Here is a 9730-nt window from a genome sequence, read left to right as displayed (position 1 = left end):
TGCAAGTCTCCTCCTGGAGAGGAGAGAGACACAGCTCTCCCTGACCCTTATCCTACAGAGAGTTTTGCACCTTACTTCTGTCACTAGACCAAATATATTTGGACATCTTTCTATGTCAGAGCATAGGGATCCAATCCATTCTGTTTAGTAGCCGCTTACTACTCCACTGCTTGGGTGGCCTGATGGATCCTGATCTCTAAGCACTCTGAGGCCTACCCACTGCTTTTGCAGTGCAACAGTTCTGGTGGACCCTCAGAATTGCCCCATTGTGCTAGGTCATTGTGGAAGTGTATGCTCTAAACATAAACCTCCTAAAAATAGTCTTTCTGAGTTTGGTGCTTGTGTATCTCTCAGTGAATCTCTGCCAACTGGGGCCACAAGGCTTCATTAACCAGGATCTCTGAGCAGGTCCTGGGGCCTCTGAAGGAAGTGGAGTCAAGCCTCTGCCACTTCTTCCAGGGCTGAGGAGTGCTCTGCATTTGAAAAGGCAGGTGTGTGATACCCTGGATGATATCCCGGTATGAGCTTCTCTTCCAGGAATGAAAAAGAGGTGTTCTTTGCCTTCAGGCAGGTGAGACTTTTGCCCCGTACACTTGCTTCTATTGCACAGTCAGCTGGCTCTTTCACTGTGCACACTACAATTAGTGAAGTCTGTTTCGTGCCTGCCACTCCAGGAACAGGCTTTAGATGGTCTTTCATGCCCCCTTTGCTTTATTCAGGATTTTCATAAATAATCTTTCTTCTCGCTTCCCTTTTCTTTTCACCTACAACATCTGAAACCACGTAGAATGTCGCCTGCATAGAGCTCAGTATCCTTGCACGGCTCCCCTGTTTAGTTAAAGTGGTTATAGTTTTAGCCTATTTATTAGTAAGTAGTTGTAATATACTGAGGTGTTGGTGTGCAGCAGGCCTTGTGCTAAGTGCTTTGTTGGAAAAAGCTCCTGGAAGCTTCACCACAGACTGCTCTTTGAGATATTTTTGTCAGCCCCGTTTTACAGAGGAGGAAACCAAGGCTGAGGAAGTGACACACTCAAGGTCATTGAGCTAGAAAGTGGTTGCATCTGAATCTATGCCAGCTTAGAAAACTTCCATTTTTAAGCCCTCTGCCATGCAGAATTGTCGCCTCACCCCCTCTGTAGGTTCACTGTGGGTCCCGATAAGAACAAGGTTATTCAACTTCTCAGGAGGACAAGGAGAAATTGGAGAGCCTCCAGGGAAGGCCCTGGAAAGTGATTAAGAGGATAAGAGTGAGGCTGGTGAGAAAGATTAGAGGAATAAGAGAAATTTAATCTGGAGAAATAATTCCTAGGGGCGATATTAATGGCATTCTACTGATGTCTTCATGAAAATCAATTAAAATATTTTTAAAAACAGGAGTCAGTCTACTAGTTTTATTACATGATGTGAAAGGAATGATTTGACTATAATTTATTTCATTAGTTTAGCAAATATATAGTATATAGCCACCACAGCCAGACTACAGAGTGAACAAGACAGGTGAGGACCCTCCTCTGGCAGAACTTACATTTTGGTGGCAGGGGTGGAAGAAGGAGGGAAGAGACGCAGACAGGATAAATGAGGAAAGGTCATTCAAATGAGATCATTCCAGTCAGTGATATGTGCTGTGACAACACCATGGCAGGAAGATGGGTAAGCCAGTAACTGTAGGTGGCCTTCTCCCAGAAGGGGCATTTGAATGGAGACCTTAAAGCCATGTGAAGCTCTGGGGACAGAGTGGTCCAGGCAGAGGGACCTTGAAGTAGGAACAAGTTTGGCAAATACAAGAAACAGAAAGCAGAAGGGTGAGGCTGGGTGGCAATCTGGTGGGAGATCAAGCCAGAGCCTCACCATGCAGGGCCATAGAAAGCCACCAGGCAGAGCAGCTCTCCAGCTATGGGGGCAGGGATAAGCCACTGATGGGCTGTAGGAGATCAGAGGGAGAGGCGTCTGTGTGAGAGATGCTGTGGCAGCATGGACGGGGGTGTCTGGGCTTTTGCTTCTGTCTTGTGTCGATAGCACAGTGGGGAAATCGATGTGGATTCGATGTTGGGGTGGGCAGAGGTGAGAGTAAAAACACTCAAGGATGACCATCAGGTTTTTGAAAAGAAGAATCAACTATTTTGTTGTCATTTTACTAGAGAGGGTTTTAAGAATACCTTCCTTGAGGGTTATTAAGCTAATACTCCCAAGCCATCCATTTATGTGACATTCGGGTCCCTGCATGTTTTCTTAGGGAGAGGATCCAACCTCTCTTCTGTTTCCTGGAAGGGAAAACCTCCCCCACACCACCTTCCAGCAACAGAAAGGTTGAGTTTGACCTAGACCAAATTCTCCCCACTCCACCTCATTTTGCAAGAAAGGAAACTGAGGCTGTGACAGTAGGTTACAGAAGGTCACACCACATCTTGTTCTTGGCAGAGTCCTAGGTCTCCTGACTCCCCAGCCAGGGCTGTCTCTGCTATATGAGCTGTCTCATGGTGCAGGGAGGCAGAGCGTTGAACAGACATTGATTCCATCCCTCCTAACCTGGATGAAAACAAGGACTCTTTCTATTTAGAGGTCAGTTCTCTGAGTTAGTGGCCTCAGCTCTCAGTGTCTTGTCTGCCTAATAGAAATTTAAGCAGGTCTGTTATTAAGAACGGTCCCCAGTATTTGAGTGCTTATGAAATGCAAGTAAGATCCAGGAGTGACTGGAATTGAAATGAGGCAGGAGTGAGGTATGTGTGTTGATCTATTTTGGGGTGCAAATCATCAAGGTTTAGGGCCTGTGGGAGGGTGGTGAGCTCCTCCAGGAAGTGTTCCCTTAACTGTTTTCTCAGTAAGCCCTGAATTATAGCCTATCAGACAGGATCCTGAACAGAAATCTCTGTCATCCCAGTAATACCATGATGTACCTTTTAAAAGCAGGAGTCAGTCGTAAAGTAACCAACCCAAAGTGGAATGAATATATGTTTGTTTCTCAGTTTTCACTTTCCACACTTCAGGCACACTTTTATGGCTCAGTCTCTGAAGGCCAGCAAAAGGAAACAGAAGGAAATAAAGACATGTCTTTTAAAAAGCTGGTATTATGAAGAGGAAACCATAATGTTCCTGAAAGTGTGGATAGATACAATGCAGACCTCCTCTAAGAAATATCCAAATGAGATTTTAAAAACTTTATAATGACCTTTTGTGTAGCCTGGCAAAAGCAAATGCAAAACATGATGAATGTGTTACAATTATAATGCCCCCTGCCCAGAAGCTTAATTCAATGTGGAGGGAATTCAGACAGTATCCGTGGCCGTGTTCCTTGAGGAATCACTGAATGCCTCAAGACCTGAGGCCAATTTTTGTGATATAGCATACTTTTAGACAAAGCTAAACTGATAGAATTCCCAGGACACAGAAATGCCTTCTCAACCAAACTTACTTTTCAGATGTACTTTTCTGGGGTTGAAGCAGGTGGTTTGTCTCAAAGAGGCCTCTGTTTAAAGGAATGTTTGCTCTTTTGGAAATGCTATCACTGGCAGCCTTGAATCACATTATCAAGTTGGTTGGCTGATTGAGAGCTTGGCAAAGATCTGAGGCAATGAGTCATGCAACAAAGTGAAGTTTTGATGAGTTAGGGAAGGGAAGGACCATCCCAAATTTGGGGGGCTGTCTGGGGTGGGGGAGCCTCTGCTGTGCACAGCCCTGGGGTGGCTATTGGTGTTGGAAACCAAGCTAGTCTCCTGGTCTGGTCCTACTGAGACAGGTCAAGGCCTTGACTTTGCAAACAGCTTGGTTTCCTTAGAAAGGACCTGGAAACATGGAGTCAGACAGTTTGTTTAACGCTTTAGTCATGGTATGCACTTTTGGCCTGAGGACTGAGAGTTAGCGTCTTGTTCAAATGGCAAGTTGAGGTCTCCTGCTAGATGGTAGTCTACCAGGCACTGGCTTGCAAAGGACCTAGAATTTGGTCACCTCCAAGAATGGAGCCACTTCCTCCTATGAAGAAGTGATTATTCTTGTTTAAGACCTGGAGAGAAGCTAGTATATCTCCATTTTCAGCTTAGCTAGCCAAGTTCTAGCAGGAACTGTGATAATTGAATCAGCAAAGTACATTCTGGGGGTAAAATGTTTACTATACAAAGGTTAATTCACCTCTACAAAGAGATACTTCCTCACCCTCAGAGCTTCTACAGATTTCTGTGGAAGTATTTTTGGGTTTAGTGCCCTGACCATAAAAAAGTTGGGAAAATATATTATACTCTTGGGCCCAAGAGTAACTATCAGTCACTCCTGGAAAACTCTAGGTATCACTGGTATTACAGTAGGAAATAAGAAGAGAGTAGGAATTGAATGCTTGTTGAATATTGTGGTTGGGGAGATGAGTAAATTGAGGCTCAGAGAGCTTAATTCTTTGTTCAATCTAGAAGGAGATAGAACTAGGATTTGAACTCAGGGCTATCTGGCTATAAAACCCGCCACATTTCTACTATTCCATGCTTGATAAGAGCAAGATTCCGTAAGCTGGTAGTTGGAAGGAGTTTCTGGCATCTGCAGAGAGGGAATGCCTCTTCATTCCTTTTTGAGACTTTTAGTTAAATCCATGTACTTTACATCAGTGTCAAGTGATCTGGGAAAGGCCCTTTTTTTTCTTACTTTTGCATCTGTTCAATTAGAGAGTGGAACCAGATCACCTCTCAGGACGCTGCTGGCTCTGACTCAATGTTTGACCAGAGTAGAGCCAGTGGGCAATTCTGGCTGTGTATTTGAAATGGATTGCGTTTGCCTTTGTATCAGAGATAAGCCAGGTGGCCACAAATCTGTTTCCTCTTCCTAGGCACATGGCTAAATTGTATTTCCCAGCCCCCTTGCATCTGTGTGGGCCTTGTGACTAAGTTCTCACCAGTGAATGCAAGGGCAGTTTGCTGGGTCATTTCAAGGCCAAGGCAGCTGAGAGCAGTTACGCTTCATCCAGTTCATTTTGCCCTTTCCACAACAATCTTGGAGACTATGTGATGTGGGTAGCAGCATTCCCAAGATGGAAGAGGCTTAGTTTCCTGAGTCAGTGCTGGTGGAGAGCTGCCAAGGGAGCTGCCCAACCAAAACATCTCTGCATTTGACTTTGCACGAGTGAAAAATACAACTGATTGTTGAGTCACGCCATGGATACGTGGGATTGCTTGTTATAGTAGCTAATGTTAAGCGCCCTAATACAGGCATCCAGTGTCCATTCCCTCATTCCTTTTTCTGAAAGAAACAGCATCATTTTCAGTCCATATGCTCCAGAGGATTTACAATCATCTCTGAGTATCCAGGGGGGATTTGTTCCAGGACCCCCACAAATGCCAAAATCCGTGGGTGCTCAAGTCTCTGATATAACCTGGTGTAGTATTTGCACATAACCTACGCACATCCTCCCATATACTTTAAATCATTTCTAGATTATTTATAATACCTAACACAATGCCTACACATCACTTCATTTGTGTGGATTCATCCTAGTACTTGTTGCGCGGCAAATTCAAGTTTTGCTTTTTGAACCTTTGTAGAATATATATATTTTTTATACTTGTTTGAAGTTTATTGATACGTTACACTTGGTGGCAGACTCCTCCCTGAATGTTTGTTGACCCAAACAGTGTCATTTCTGGATCAGTTTTAAGTTTCTGCTTTGCGAACTTTGTGAGCACGAGTCACAGTTATCTCCCAAGCAATACTGTAACTTCCAAAGGGAGCACATTTGTCACCAGATCCTGAACTTTTTAAAGCTACACCTTCTACTAAGAAAGAAACAGAAAGAAAAACAAGGCTTTCTGGCCTGGGGACATCTTGTCCACTTGTAGCAAGATGAGCATTCTGGGGACTTAAGGTATGTTTCTGGAATTTCTCGTCTGCAGGAACAGCAATGGGCACTTATACTGCAGCATATCTCTTCAAGACTTCTGACTTTGAAACAACAGCATGTCCAGAAAGAGGTTTCCATTCCTGTGCTTTCTGAGGATTTGAGCCTACTAAGATAAAAGGTGGGGAGGGGGGGCACTGGTCTTACTATCTTTGATCATCTTGTAAGTTGGAGATCATCTTGTAAGTTGGTGGGTGCTGCAGAAACTGTGGATCCTTAGGATTAGATAGACAGAGTTGCTTGGGGAAAAGGCCCAGGTGCAGGTGGCAGTGATGGGTGACTTTGTTGATTCTTATCAGTTAGACAATAAGGGGTCCACATGTTAGAATATCGTGGTGGTTGTCCTACTTCACTTGCTGCCATTGCTAATATCTGAGAAGCAAACCGAGCTGTGTCAGCTGGGACATAGGCAAACTCTGGTGAAACAGCTGTTGGAGATGGTTATGAGGGTGGGGCAGTAGTCTTAGGGGTGGCTGGTTTGGAAGAAAGATCACGAACTGCTTCGGTTTGCTCGGTGCCTAGCTCAGCATAAATGGATGGAAACTGGGTGGTTTTGTCACTATATCCTGTTCCGGTTGCATTGTCCTTGTCTTTGTAGATTTTTCCATCTGTGTAGGTACTTTAGATTCTGTTCCTTCTGACCACTTCATCCAGAGAAGTAGTCCCTTCTCTATACATAATAAGTTCTCTAAAATAAACAACTGCAAACTGGGTCATGTTCTATGGGTTGGTTTTGAGAATGGCTCTGCTAATTTCCCTGAGCAGAGTCTTGAGGCTATAGGGTACGGCAAGTCTGGGCTTTGAAAAAAATATTTTGGCAGGATATCTGTAACTCAGCTTCTTTCCAGCTGTGCTCTTAAGAGCTTCCTTGTTGCCCCCTTGCTGGAATGTTTTTTAAACAAATATTTTAGATCTGCAGTTGATTGAATCCATGTATGCAGAACCGCGGATATGGAGGGCTGACTGTATGAGTACTATGAGCCTGGCCAATCAGAGCATTGCATGTCCCCCACCCTTAGCCACAGAGATTGGCTTAGCAATGGGCATTTGAGCCAAGCAGGGCCTTTGGGGAAGGCTCTGTTCTACTGGCTTTGAAGCTGTGATGAAGAATGCAGCTGCTGAGCACCACCACATGAAGAGAGGCTGCCTGAGGGTGGCCACAGAAGAGAACAGACAAGAGACAGAAAGTGAGATTGGGATAATCTGCTGGCATTGTATAAGCCCCCAGGTTCAATCACACTGGAAGCCAGATCTACCCCGGATATTTCAGTCACCAGAGCAAATGAATCCTCTCTTACTTTTGATTAAGTCATTTTGGTTTTTTTTTTTCTTTTGTCACTTGTTGCCAAAAGGGTATTAACTTATATAGGCAGTAAAGATGAGGAAGGTTTGAATAAAAACAAAATGAAAGTAGCTGCAGGTTTAATGCTATGCTCAGTATCATGAGCTCCTTTTGGAGTCAATTTTCTATTTTTTATAAGTCATCAATTTTTATCCACCAAATTTCAGAATGAGTGAATGAATAAAGGCCATGAAGGCCAGTGCCATGAGGAGAGTGAGCTATGCTTCAGCCAAAATACAAGAGTAGTTGGTGAAAGGTCTTTGGGGTACAACGTCACCTGATCTGCAGTTACATGTTATTTTCTATATAATATTTGAAAACATGATGTATTAGAACAAATTATTACAACTCTAACTTACATAATGAGTATGTATCACAGTACGGGATGCACAAATAAATGCAATACTCATAAAGTACTTGATGGATTTCTTTGACAATCAGCAGTGGTCTAGCTTGAATTCTTCCTGAACACTGAGGCTCAATTATCATTGCAGGAATCATTGTGCTATTACAGTTAGGCTCAGTTTGGAAGCTTTAGTAATTGTTAAGAGAAGAAAAACAACCTTCATAAAACAGAAAATAGTATGTGCATTTCAATATTGAGTTTTCCTTGGTTCATACAAATTGGCATCCTTCTTTACTCAGCCAAATTCAGAATGAATGATTGAATGAGTAAATGAATGAATAACAAAGTTACATAATTTACAACTGAAAACCCAATTCTAGTTGGTTGAACAATAAGAGAGTAATAGCCCCATGAAGCTGAGAAGTCCAAAAGACCAGAAGTCAGATCCACATGGTGAGATGAAGTCCTCCAAGACCCTCAGATTTTCTTCATGGAGCAGCGTCTTCATCTGCAGGCTTCGCATAGTCCCGGCAGACCAGCTTATCTTTAGCAGCAACAAGATGGCTGCAGAGTTCCAGGCTGTAACATCATTGCAATACATTCTCCAGGTTTAGAGAGAGGGTCTTCTTGCACTAGTTTTTGCAGAGGATGAGAAATCTTTCCTTGCTGGAAGGATTCAATGATGCCCCCTCATCCCCTCGTGTGTCACTGGCCAATCCCTAGAGCCAGAGGGTCAGGAGATACTGGTTGGCTAAAGCTGATCAGAGCCTACGCATTGTTGGGGGTTTCAACCTCACCTAAATCACATGGTTAGGTAGGGAGGAAGGATGGTTTCCCAAAGGAAATATGGGGAGATTGTTCCCAGGAAGAGGGTGAATCAATGATGGGCAGCAGATAACAGATGTCTTCTACAAACAGGAAGTGTATTTGCTGCAGTAACCTTGAATGTATTTCAATAGCACCTCTTTGAAGAGCCATTTGCTTCATTTTGATACATTGAACAATCTCTAAAGGTCATAGAAAATCTGCAGTAAATGTTATTGAAAGGAAGGAAGGTAAAGAAAGAAAGACTGTTGGTAAAAGTAACACTAGTTTCACTAGCAAGTTCTCATATTTCAGTGGCTTAACACAACAGAAGTTTAATTCTGTTCTCCTGTCACGTGCTGGTCTGTCAGGTTTTTCATACTCTGATTCTGAGACCCGGGTTTCTTCTGTCTTGTACCTCAGCCAAAGGTTCCATAATATTTCACTTTCCAGGCCATAGATGGGGAAAAAGAGGGGAACATAACCTTTAGGAGGTTTTGGGAGGCCATACATAGAAGTGATACACATCACTTCTGCTTACCTTCTACTGGGCAGAACCCAGTCACAGAGCTACTTGTGACTTAACTGCAAGGGAAGCTGGGAAATGCAGTCCAGCTGAGTGTTCAGGAAAACAAAAACAAAAACAGAATCTATGAGAAAGGAACACAATCAGCCAGGCGCGGTGGCTCATGCCTGTAATTTCAGCACTTGGGAGGCTGAGGAGGGCAGATCACCTGATGTTGGAAGTTCAAGACCAGCCTGGCTAACATGGTCAAACCCTGTCTCTATTAAAAATACAAAATTAGCTGGGCATGGTGGCATGCACCTATAATCCCAGCTACTCAGGAGGCTGAGGCAGGAGAATCACTTGAACCTGGGAGGCTGAAGTTGCAGTGAGCAGGGATTGAGCAACTGCACAGAGTGAGACTCCATCTCAAAAAAATAAATAAATAAAATTAAATTACAAAAAAGAAAAAGAAAGGAACACAATTAAAGAAATTCCATTCCCCTGGTGCATTTGCTGGCAAAGAAAATGTTTTTCTAAATCAAAATGTATTACTAAGACAATAGGTGAGAATAGCTGCAGATTACATTGCACAAGTGTGTTAACACTATTTAAAACTTAAAAAAAGGCCAGGTACAGTGGCTTATGCCTGTAATCCCAGCACTTTGGGAAGCCAAGGCAGGTGGATCACTTGAGGCCAGGAGTTCGAGTCCAACCGGGCCAACATAGTGAAACCCCGTCTCCGCTAAAAAAACAAAAATTCGCCGGGCATGGTGGTGCAAACCTGTAATCCCAGGGCTGCAGTGAGCTGAGATTACTCCACTGCATTCTGTCCTGGGTGACAGGGTAAGACTCTGTCTCAAA

At 43.6% G+C, this 9730-nt stretch overlaps 1 pseudogene; it reads right to left on the bottom strand.

The window, feature by feature from the left end:
* Nucleotides 1–5625: 5625 nt before the first annotated feature.
* LOC129032884 (calcium-binding tyrosine phosphorylation-regulated protein-like) lies at nucleotides 5626–8080 on the bottom strand (annotated as a pseudogene).
* Between the last annotated feature and the right edge of the window lie 1650 nt (nucleotides 8081–9730).

This window comes from Pongo pygmaeus, chromosome 2, assembly GCF_028885625.2.
Source record: "Pongo pygmaeus isolate AG05252 chromosome 2, NHGRI_mPonPyg2-v2.0_pri, whole genome shotgun sequence".
Lineage (NCBI taxonomy): Eukaryota > Metazoa > Chordata > Mammalia > Primates > Hominidae > Pongo > Pongo pygmaeus.
Note: the sequence above shows the minus strand (reverse complement) of the source record. Positions and strands in the feature narration are given on the sequence as shown.